An 11,391-nucleotide genomic window follows, 5' to 3' on the forward strand; every position below is an offset into this window, starting at 1 on the left:
CAGACGTCCTCTTCTTTGAGAAACTCTAGGCCTCTTTACAACACCGACCATCCACAAAGGTGAGCCTAGGAGAGCTTGGCACTGGAAAGAGTGCATGGCTACCATACCAAGACATATGTCTGCCAACGCATGGAGGGTTTTCATAACCAAGAAAATGGCCTTAGTTCTTCGTCTGAAGAAAGTTGAGAAAAGATAATGAGGCCGGAAGCAATGTTTCTTTTAAGCCATTGTACTCTAAACTCCCTTGTTCTAAACTGAACACTTGGTTTTCAACATATATATATGTAAAAATATAAATTCTCCATACAAACCACTGCAAACCTTCTTTTGCCCCACCCTGCAAACGTGTATATGTATATTTGCAACATATAACCCATAGCTGCCTAGACAGCCCTGACCTTGTCTCCTAGCAGATGAAGGAGCAATTGTGTCCTACACTTAAACTGAGTGATGGCCACATTGCTAGAGGCCATTTTGGGGCTATTCTTCCATAGCTGCTGAAAGTGTAAAACTAAATCAAATAAATACAAACAGAATCACTTTGGGCAGCCTTGAGGCTGATTTCTGCACAGCACAAAATCCACGGGACATAAATTGGACTCAAAAGAGCCTTGAAAACTAATGTCAAGTGTTTGGAGAAGTTCTTCTGAGGAGGCAGAGAGGAGAGAAATGATTTGAAAAATACACTAAATTATTCTTAACATTCAAAATGAATTCTGCCAACTGCATTTTTATTATTTGTGTAATCTATAGATAGATAATTGATTATTCCTCTCCATGACAGTAGAAAAAAATGTTAAAGATAATGGGATTAATAAAGGATGAAGAGCCTGCATCGGACTGGGATGCGGAGGACCCAGGTTCGAGACCCCGAGGTCTCCAGCTTGAGCGCAAACTCATCTGGTTTGAGCAAAGCTCACCAGCTTGGACCCAAGGTCGCTGGCTTGAACAAAGTGTTACTCGGTCTGCTGAAGGCCCCCCGGTCAAGGCACATATGAGAAAGCAATCAATGAACAACTAAGGTGTCACAACGAAAAACTGATGATTGATGCTTCTCATCTCTTTCCGTTCCTGTCTGTCTATCCCTCTCTCTGACTCTCTCTGTCTGTCTATGGAAAAAGAAAATAAAAGGATGAAGAATAAATTTCACTGAACTATATTTTAGGTTATTTTCTTCCTTCCTTCCTTCTTTCCTTTCTTTCTTCCTTTTTCTTTTTTTTTTTAAGTGAGAAGAGGGGAGATAGACTCCTACATGCACCCTGACCAGGACCCACCTGGCAACCCCCAGCTGGGGCCAATGCTTTACCCATCTGGGCCATGTGCAGGGAACTGAGCTATTTTTAGTGCCTGAGGTAGAGGCTCCACTGAGCCATCCACAGTGCCAGGGCCAACATGCTGGAATCAATCAGGCCATGGCTGTGGGAGGGGAAGAGAGAGACAGAGAGGGAAGGGGGAGGGAGGAAGAAGCAGATGGTTGCCTCTCCTGTGTGCCCTGACCAGAGATCGAACCCGAGACTTCCACATGCCAGGTTGATGCTCTATTTACTGAGTCACTGGCCAGGGCCACTTTCTTTCTTTCTTTTTTATACATTAACTTTTGTGCACTACCATCAGAAAGATTTTTTGTTAGCTTGTTTTTAAGGTAGTGAACGGACTACAAACAGCACTGGGCTGTGGTATAAGAAATGCCCACCAAAGGCAGAGACTGTTTCCAAAACACAGAGGTCAAGGTAGAGGTTCAGTGACTACATGAGGGCTAAAGATTTTTTAAATTAAGATGGATAAGAGGGGAATTTTTCCTCATTAATAATTTGAGCCTACATTAAACAATAAAGGCAGGGGTTCTGACAATCTTCGCAGACAAAGGTGGGGCTGGTACCGTGGCTTCAGACATAATCAGTCCTCAGAAATAGATTCTGTCATTGATCGCCTGGGACCTAGGTACTGTGCCACATACTTTATATGTGATGCCATGTATGACTTCACAACCCTTCTGTGAAGTAGGTGTCACCCTTCTCCACATAGGCACAGAGGAGGAAACTGAGGCACAGGGCAGGCAAAGTAACTCACAAAGCCTACCAGGCTTGTGCTGGGGCTGGACCTGAATGTCAGTTTTCTCGAGGGCCAGAAGCTTCACACCACAGCTTCAACTGGATTCCAGCCACTCCCCGTAGCTCCCTCATTCACCTTGCTTCTTTTTCATTGAAATATATTTGAGGCCCTGGCCGGTTGGCTCAGTGGTGGAGCATCGGCCTGGCGTGCAGAGGTCCCAGGTTTGATTCCCGGCCAGGGCACACAGGAGAGGCGCCCATCTGCTTCTCCACCCCTCCCCCTCTCCTTCCTTTCTGTCTCTCTCTTCCCCTCCCGCAGCCGAGGCTCCATTGGAGCAAAGATGGCCCGGGCGCTGGGGATGGCTCCTTGGCCTCTGCCCCAGGCGCTAGAGTGGCTCTGGTCTCGGCAGAGCGATGCCCCGGAGGGGCAGAGCATCGCCCCCTGGTGGGCGTGCCGGGTGGATCCCGGTCTCCACCCGGTCGGGCGCATGCGGGAGTCTGACTGTCTCTCCCCGTTTCCAGCTTTGGAAAAGTACAAAATATATATATATATAACATAACATGTAACAGTGTATAAAGTTAAATCTTAAGACATGTTGATCTGATACATTGATACCTTGTAATATAATTGCCATTATATCTTTAGTTAGCACCCCTACTGCATCATATAATTATCATTTCCTTTTTGTGGAGGGAACAAGTAACATCTATTCTCAGCATATCTATTTATTACTACTGTATGTAGTCTATGTTCACTATACTGTGTATTAGAACTCCAGAACTTATTTATCTACCAGTTGCCAGTTTGTAGCCTTAAACACCTTCTTTGATCCGTTCAATCATTCATTGCAGATTCCTTACCCTCTAGAAGGTCACAGCCTTGTGTGGGACAAGACCTGAGGTCAGGAAGGTGGGGGTGCTGGCCCCAGGCAAAGCACTATCCCATGAAACTATTTTAGTTCCCGGGAGTAAGGGAGAGAATTGGAAAAAGCCAAGAATGTGCTCATCCCAAGACCCCGGAGAAACTGCTTCTCCTGCAAGAAGCAGTTCTGAGCTCCTACGGAAGACGACCAAGAGGCCCTGACAGTGAGCCCACGCTGGGCTCCCGGAGCGCAGATGACCACAGAACCCAGCCATACCTCCCCCCACCTTCCTCAGACTTCAGTGGGGACACGTCACGTGCAGGCCCCTCTGCAGACACCCATGCTCACTGGCAAAAAGAAACCCAGGGAGGTAAACCTTCATTACAATTATGTTTTGCTTTACAAAATATCAACTTTTTTTTTTTTTTTTTTTTGCATTTTTCTGAAGCTGGAAACAGGGAGAGACAGTCAGACAGACTCCCGCATGCTCCCGACCGGGATCCACCCGGCACGCCCACCATGGGGCGACGCTCTGCCCACCAGGGGTCGATGCTCTGCCCATCCTGGGCGTCGCCATGTTGCGACCAGAGCCACTCTAGCGCCTGGGGCAGAGGCCACAGAGCCATCCCCAGCGCCCGGGCCATCTTTGCTCCAATGGAGCCTTGGCTGTAGGAGGGGAAGAGAGAGACAGAGAGGAAGGTGCAGCGGAGGGGTGGAGAAGCAAATGGGCGCTTCTCCTGTGTGCCCTGGCTGGGAATCGAACCTGGGTCCTCCACATGCTACGCCGACGCTCTACCGCTGAGCAAACCGGCCAGGGCAAAATATCAACTTTTAAAGCTCAGACTTATAACTCTGGGGAGCTATTTACACTGTGAAACAATCCCATGTACTCAGTCTACGAAGATCACACAGGGCTTGGTTGGGGTTTTAGAAATTCAATCTTTACACCAAACTTTAGAATCAAACTTGACACTAAACCATGGAATAGAACATAGGAGATCTGCCCAGTTTTGCCCACTGAGTTGGAAGCTCACGGTGAGAGGACACAGCATGAACACAAAAATGTTGGGGACACTTGCAACCAGGGTGCAAAGACAAAAATACATGTCTCACTGCTCTCCTGGACTCGGAGAAGATGCAGTTTCTAAATCGGTCCTGGCATCCTTTCCTGGCCAAGAACGGTGACATTTTCACCTCTTGCTGTCTCACCTCCAAAATCTGGGGCAGCCGGCAACACTATCCACGCTTGGGGCGGAGGAGGAGCGAGCCCCAGTCAAGGGCACACTGAGTTATCGACTCCAGACCATCTCAGGTAGCTGTTTAAAATTTAAATCCAAAGTTAACCCTGGGGCCCCAGGCCTGCCCTGGTCCAGAACAAGGGCACCAAGGGACAATCTGAGAAATGTGTCTGCTGCTGGGTGGCAGGATCAGATGAACAAGTCACCTGTGCGCCACGTCGGTCATCCAACCTGAGGGGCATCTACTCTGGGCTCTGGGTCACAGATACTAACGCTCACCACTCGGTCTCAGGACTGGAAGTCGCATGTCCTTATTAGAACCTACAAATGGCTCCCAGGAGACTCCCCTCCAATAAAAACCCTGATCCCCAATCTGAAGATTGGTCAGTGTCCTACGTCAGTGGTCCCAGTGGTCCCCAACCTTTTATGGGCCACGGACCGGTTTAATGTCAGAAAATATTTTCATGGACCGGCCTTTAGGGTGGGACGGATAAATGTATCACGTGACTGAGACAAGCGTCAAGAGTGAGTCTTAGGTCCTGGCCGGTTGGCTCAGCGGTAGAGCGTCGGCCTGGCGTGCGGGGGACCCGGGTTCGATTCCCGGCCAGGGCACATAGGAGAAGCGCCCATTTGCTTCTCCACCCCTCCCCCTCCTTCCTCTCTGTCTCTCTCTTCCCCTCCCGCAGCCAAGGCTCCATTGGAGCAAAGATGACCCGGGCGCTGGGGATGGCTCCTTGGTCTCTGCCCCAGGCGCTAGAGTGGCTCTGGTCGCAGCAGAGTGACGCCCCAGAGGGGCAGAGCATCGCCCCCTGGTGGGCAGAGCGTCGCCCCTGGTGGGCGTGCCGGGTGGATCCCGGTCGGGCGCATGTGGGAGTCTGTCTGACTGTCTCTCCCCATTTCCAGCTTCAGAAAAATAAAAAATAAAAATAAAAATAAAAAGAGTGAGTCTTAGACGGATGTAACAGAGGGAATCTGGTCATTTTTTAAAAATAAAATATCATTCAGACTTAAATATAAATAAAACAGAAATAATGTAAATTATTTATTCTTACATTATTGTTGGGGGGGGGGGGGTTGGGGACTACTGTCCTACCTGTAAATCTGCTTATCTATCTCGATGAAGTATTCTACCCACTTCTTGCTTTTACATGTTTATGCCCCAGACCCATACTGCTCATTTCTCCTTTGAAATTAAGCTTTTCTTCCTCTATGATCCTATGAGGTAGGATTTGACCCTCATGAGGACAATGACACCGTCTATTTATACATATAGTTCTAGCTCTAATATTTACCCCATGGCTTGAATCATGCTTCCTGGGACTGTACCACCAAATGTTAAGACAAACCCTAAAGCCACAGCAATTAAAGCAGCATGGGACAGATGCACGCAAAAAGATAGATTTCTGAGACATGAGCTAGCCCAGGAACAAATGGAAGAACTGTAAGAATGTAGCCCTGTAATTTATCTATTCTACAAATATTTATTGGTCAAGTGTATGCACCAGGCATAAGAGTAGGGGAAACTGACCAATAAAGCCAGGTCTGGTCCCTGTCCTGACCGAGCTACTGGTGGGCGCTGAACAAGGCCGATTGGAAACAGACAGTTTCATTTGTAATAAGTGCTCAAGAACGATGGCATTGGTGCTCCCATGTGGAAATATCGGGACAGCATATATCGAAAAAGCGATATCTGTCATCTTTTCTTTTCTTTCCCCCGTAGGAAAATGCTGCTGCATTTCTGTCCTGCCTGCTGTCTCTCTAAGCCAGGAGGTGACCAACTTTGGCCAATGGGCCTAATATAGCTCTTCTCTTGTTTCTGTAGGACCTGTGAGTTAAGGGTTTTACACTTTTAAATGATTATATCTTAAATTGTTCTAAAGGTGTCTATGACATGTCTGATTTTACCCTTGGGCCTGCAATACCTAAACTATTTACTATCTGGTCCCTTATAAGAGAGTTTGGCGGCTGCTGTGTGAGCTCAGAAAGACCCCTGTGCCCCTAAGGGGGGCAGTTTAAGGTCATTGCTTTTCCATAGACAAATGCAGGAACAATAGCTGGATTGTGTCAGGGGTCCCCAGGCCAGGTTCTGCTCATTTTGAAACACAGACACGATGATTTTCAGGAATAGTCAAACTAAAAAGTCACATAGATTGCGTACTAGAAAAGTTCAGGTACAAGTGAACCCATCACCAGGGTGATCATTGCAGTTTCCTCTCTCAGAGTCACACATTTCAAAGACCCTACTGAAAATGGAGCTGCGCATTCCAATGTACCATTGTTTTCCATCATCCATCCATCCATCTGTCCACCCACCCATTCATCCAACTATCCATCTACTCATTTACCCATCCACCATTCATCTATCCATCCATCCACCCACCTACCCACCTACCATCTATCCATCTACCCATCCAACTATCCACCCACCCATTAATTCATTCAACCATTTATCCATCCACTCAACCATCCATCTACCCATTTACCCACCTGCCATCAATCTATCCATCCATCCATTCAACCATCCAACATCAATCAATCAATCCATCCATCCATCCACCCATCCATTCATTTAACCATGTGTCCATCTGTCCACTTTCTCACCTACTATCCATTCATTCATCCAACTCATCAAATACGTGCCAGCAGCTACTCAAGGCAGGCTAGACACAGTGGACCCAGAAATGAAACTACATACTCCACATATACATACAACAGAAACCTGCTAGTCCTGCACAGAAGAATTCAGGTGCGTGAATAATTACCCTGAAACTCAATTAGCGATACGATCTAGTTAACGAGGAAACAGTCAGAAGAGCTGGGTGTGGGTGTTCTGCCCGAGGCGTGGCAGATGTTCCTTAGCCCGCTGGAGGCACAGAGCTGTGCTGTGGCATTCCTTCCCTGTTGGAAGGCTGGAGGAAATCCTGAAGGGGCTTGTTAGATCTGCCGGATAATTGTGCTCTGTTTCTTTCTCATGGCAACCAGGAGAATGGGGAGGTCTGGGCCAGCCAGCACTGAGGTTAGGAACTGGTAACGAGAGACCCTGGGGAAACTTACCAGCAGGGCTGTTTACCATCACAGGACACTGCGATGTCAATTCAGTTTAGCAGAGATAATTGTGTAGTGAGGAGGGATTGTAAATTAATGCTGGAGACAAACACTCATAACATCTGCAACTAATTTGAGGTGCGGTGAGTGCGCGTGTACACTTAACTGCCCTCAGGTACACAGTCTGGACATGGAAGTATACGGGCATAAACATATTTTAGGAAGATGTGTCTTAAAGCTCAAGTCACCATTGAGCAAACCAAACAAAATTCTGTCCACTTGAAATCGTTGTTTGTTTGTTTTTTAAAGCATGAGTTCAGTTTTTCTTTAAAATCTTTTTAATTAAAATGTTATAATTCAAAGAAGGAATATTATAACTATCATTCACTAAGGGCTTGCTAAAATCCAGAGTCACTGCATATTCACCGCTTTCTGATAGGTACTATTGATCTCATTACAAAGATAAGTGGGGCCTTAAGAGCGATTACGTTTAATACTTTGCCCACAAAGCTAGTAATTAATTACCAAAGGTGCTGTTGGGAGTTCTGCTGCTTGATATGGGGGGGGGGTCACTTCTCTTTCTGTCATATTTTGCTATTGAGGAGAAGTAACTTCAGCCAAAGGATGCAACTCCCTAGGTCCGCACTGGGGCCCTTATGACATGTGACCTGATATGACCTATCATCTCTACGATGTCATCAGTCATGAGGATGGGTCCTGTTTCACCAACTCGTCTCCCTTGATACCCAGCACCGAGCATAGCCTTCATCTTTTGATATCTAGAGCAGAACACAACCCACTGCACAGGAAGGTGGCATCAATTCTTAGAGGCGTAAGAGAAGTGTCAGGGCCCAGAAGAACATTTGGTGACTGAGTCCCATGCTGACTCCCTGAGTGTGGAGGGCTCAGTAGTCCTTTGGCTTCTGTAAAATGTGATAACATGTGAGCTTTGTCCAAGGCCTGCAGAGGGTCAGTGACCTTCACATCATCACAACCAGGCAACCTAAGATACCAGAGATCCTTCTGAGGGGTCAGCCTAATCCCAGATCTGGGCAGGGTCCTGGGATACCTGCTTAGCACCTGCGCCCCAGGCCGGGTTTGCAGTAGGGCCCTCCCCCCAGTCCCAAAGGCCCGGGCCAGCGACTGAGTATTCCACCATCTGCCCAGTCTCAAATCCTCCTCTCCACATTCCGAAGAGACGGAGCCCCCCGACGCTGAACGCCAGTCTCCCTAGGTCTGCTCTGGGCCTCCCAGGGTCTCTGTCCTGCGCCTCTCCAAATGCACTGGTGCATGTACTGGCCCTGTTAGCCACTCTTCCTTCGCTTGGGCACGGCCCCTAACCTAGACATTGGGCTCAGACCACGGGGCTACGCACCCTTCTCTACAGGAGCGACTCGTGACCTGACTTCACGAGCAGATTATGCACCTCCCACTGACCTAGGCCAGCGCTTGCCCCAGGTCCCCCCACTGTGGGGTTGAGTGAAAGTCAGCACTTTAAAGATCCCCTGGTCGGGGTTCAAATGTCCATCTGGGTATGTGAGCTCAGAAGAGTTATTTGAACCCTGATTGATGGCACAGTGAACAGAGCCTCAGCCCAGAGTACTGAGGTCACCAGTGTGAGCCCAGGGTCACTGGTTCGAGCCCTAGTCAGGGCACACGTGAGAAGCAATCAATGGTGTAACTAAGTGGAACAATGAGTTAATGCTGCGCTCTCTCTCCCTTCATCTTTCTCTCTCTCAAAAGAAAGTTATTAGACCTCCTTGAATCTCTGGACCCCCAAGTGCAAGCATATGGACATTTATATGTACACAAAGGTGGATAGCAACAGTTAAATAAGCTGTTCTGAATTCAGAACCTGGCAGAGCATTGGCATGAAAAGCGATCAATACTCTATCTTTTTTAATATTTATTTTATTGATTTTAGAAAGAGAGAAAGAGAGAGATGTTTCTGCATGTACCCTGACTGGGGATCAAACTGGCAACCTCTGCACTTTGGGGTGATTCTCCAACCAGCTGAGCGACTCGGCCAGGGCTATGGCCCCTTCCTTTGCTCGTACAGCTAATTATTCCTCCCAGCACCAGTTACGATGGAATCAAACCCAAGATTTTCTGCGAAGCTTTCATCTGCCAAACAATACATTCTTAACTCTCTAACACTAACACTAGAGCGAGCGCTGGATCCGATTCGATGAAAGTTGACTTTCCTGACTGGAAGGAATTCTCTTGTTGGCAGCATAACAGCGCGTTGGCAGACTGGTAACCTCCGTGCCTCACTTGTGAACTTCAGATCAGCTAATGTTCAAGGCTGAGGCTGCCTGCAGCCTGCGGATGATGAGGTCAGCAGCCATGGGAGGGGTGGTCAGGGTTTCAGAATGGGGGGCAGGCTGGGGGTGGGCCGACGCCTCATGCACCTTGACCTACCCTGCCTTGATGTGGTGGAAGGGAAAAAGAAACCTTCCAACGGTCACCAGCCCTGGCAGCTGGCGAGATGGACCAGGGCACTGTGAAAACCCTTGGCATGCTCTCCAGGCCAGCGGGGGAAGGGGAGGGGGGCAGGACAGGGAGATGGCATCAGCGTCAGCGTTTGACATGAATAATAAAAGGTCTGAAGCTTCCCTGAGCCCTGGAGAGCGAGAATCTGGAAGTTGCCTCTATTTTTAATACCGATCTTCTCCCAGCCTTGCTCCCCTTTCGTATTTAAGGATGACCTCGGAGCAAAAAATAGTATCCCACTAAAATGGAAGGGGGCCCGAGAATTTCTAGCTGATTAGACTCGGGAGTTTTTCCTGTTACCGCTACAGTTAATAGCTATTGGCAAGGAGCGTAACCTGCGGGGAACCAGAGCGCACAGGAGCCTGGTCGGCTATAATTAGAAATATACATCATCCCCCTCTCCCCAAAGAGCAAGAGAGTGGTATTTAAAGGGACAACAAGACGCAGTGCGTGAGCAGCCTTGACTCAGCAGCAGTTAGAGACACCTTCTAAACGACCGTGCCTTTGCAAACGTAGTTAAAGCTCCTTCACCGTAGTTTTCACTAATGCACCTTAACTTGACTGATGGGAGTCTCAGGGCTGAAGCCAGCACCACAGTCACATGTCAACGACAAGTGACTTCTGTAAATATACGGCCCTTTTATCTTCAGTCTGTATTGTGCTCAAATGTACCGATGAAAAAGATGATAATCCTGTCACTTACGGAAAAAATGAGATCAGTATATTTAAGACCTGTACATAGAGCCCTGGCCAGTTAGCTCAGCTGTAGAGTGTCGGCCCAGTGTGTGGAAGTCCCAGGTTCGATTCCTGACCGGGGCACACAGGAGAAGTGCTCATCTGCTTCTCCACTCTTCCCCCTCTCCTTTCTCTCTCTCTTTCTCTTCTCCTCCTGCAGCCAAGGCTTCATTGGAGCAAAGCTGGCCCCGGGCACTAAGGGCAGGTCCATGTCCTCTACCTCAGGAGCTAGAATGGCTCTGGTTGCAATGGAGCAAACGCCCCAGATGGGCAGAACATCGCCCCCTGGTGGGCATGCCGGGTGGATCTCAGTCAGGCACATGCAGGAGTCTGTCTGTCTGCCTCTCCTTTTCTCACTTCATAAAAATACAAAATACAAAAAACAAATAAAACCTGTACATAGAAAAGACCTATTCATTGCCCCGGCTCTGACGAAGGCAGTGGGAATGCAATTTCCTCGTCAATAATTAATGTTCTTAACGTTTCCAACCCTCGCACTCCTCCTTTGCAAAGTAGACATAAAAATGTGGCCTGGGTTATGAGGAGGGTGGTGAATGATGCTCGGTAACGTTTAGCCAATGACACTGGCTCTGGGTCCATCTTGGAGGCAGAACCCTGTGGTCTCAGGTGAGCAGGCAAACAGGGCATTCCAATGTAATACAGAAGGTCCCAGGGGAGAGTGACACTCCGTCACACAAGGACCACTCCGGGGCTTAGGGGTTAATTCCCAGGAGGAAGAAGATGTCATTTCCTGATACAACACCCACTGTTGTTGCTCCCCTCTGGTGACTCGCTAGTCCACCAAGGGCGTTTCTCACTACGGCACTCGGACTGAAGGGGATGCATTTGGACATGATTTCATCCACACAAAGCTTGGTAGGACTCTCTCCAACCTTAGGCTTATCACTGAGTTCCTTCTGAGGACCTACTATCATTGCAAGCCACCAGGTCCTCTGTGTGTCATAC

This window comes from Saccopteryx bilineata, chromosome 7 (genome assembly GCF_036850765.1).
Source record: "Saccopteryx bilineata isolate mSacBil1 chromosome 7, mSacBil1_pri_phased_curated, whole genome shotgun sequence".
Classification (NCBI taxonomy): domain Eukaryota; kingdom Metazoa; phylum Chordata; class Mammalia; order Chiroptera; family Emballonuridae; genus Saccopteryx; species Saccopteryx bilineata.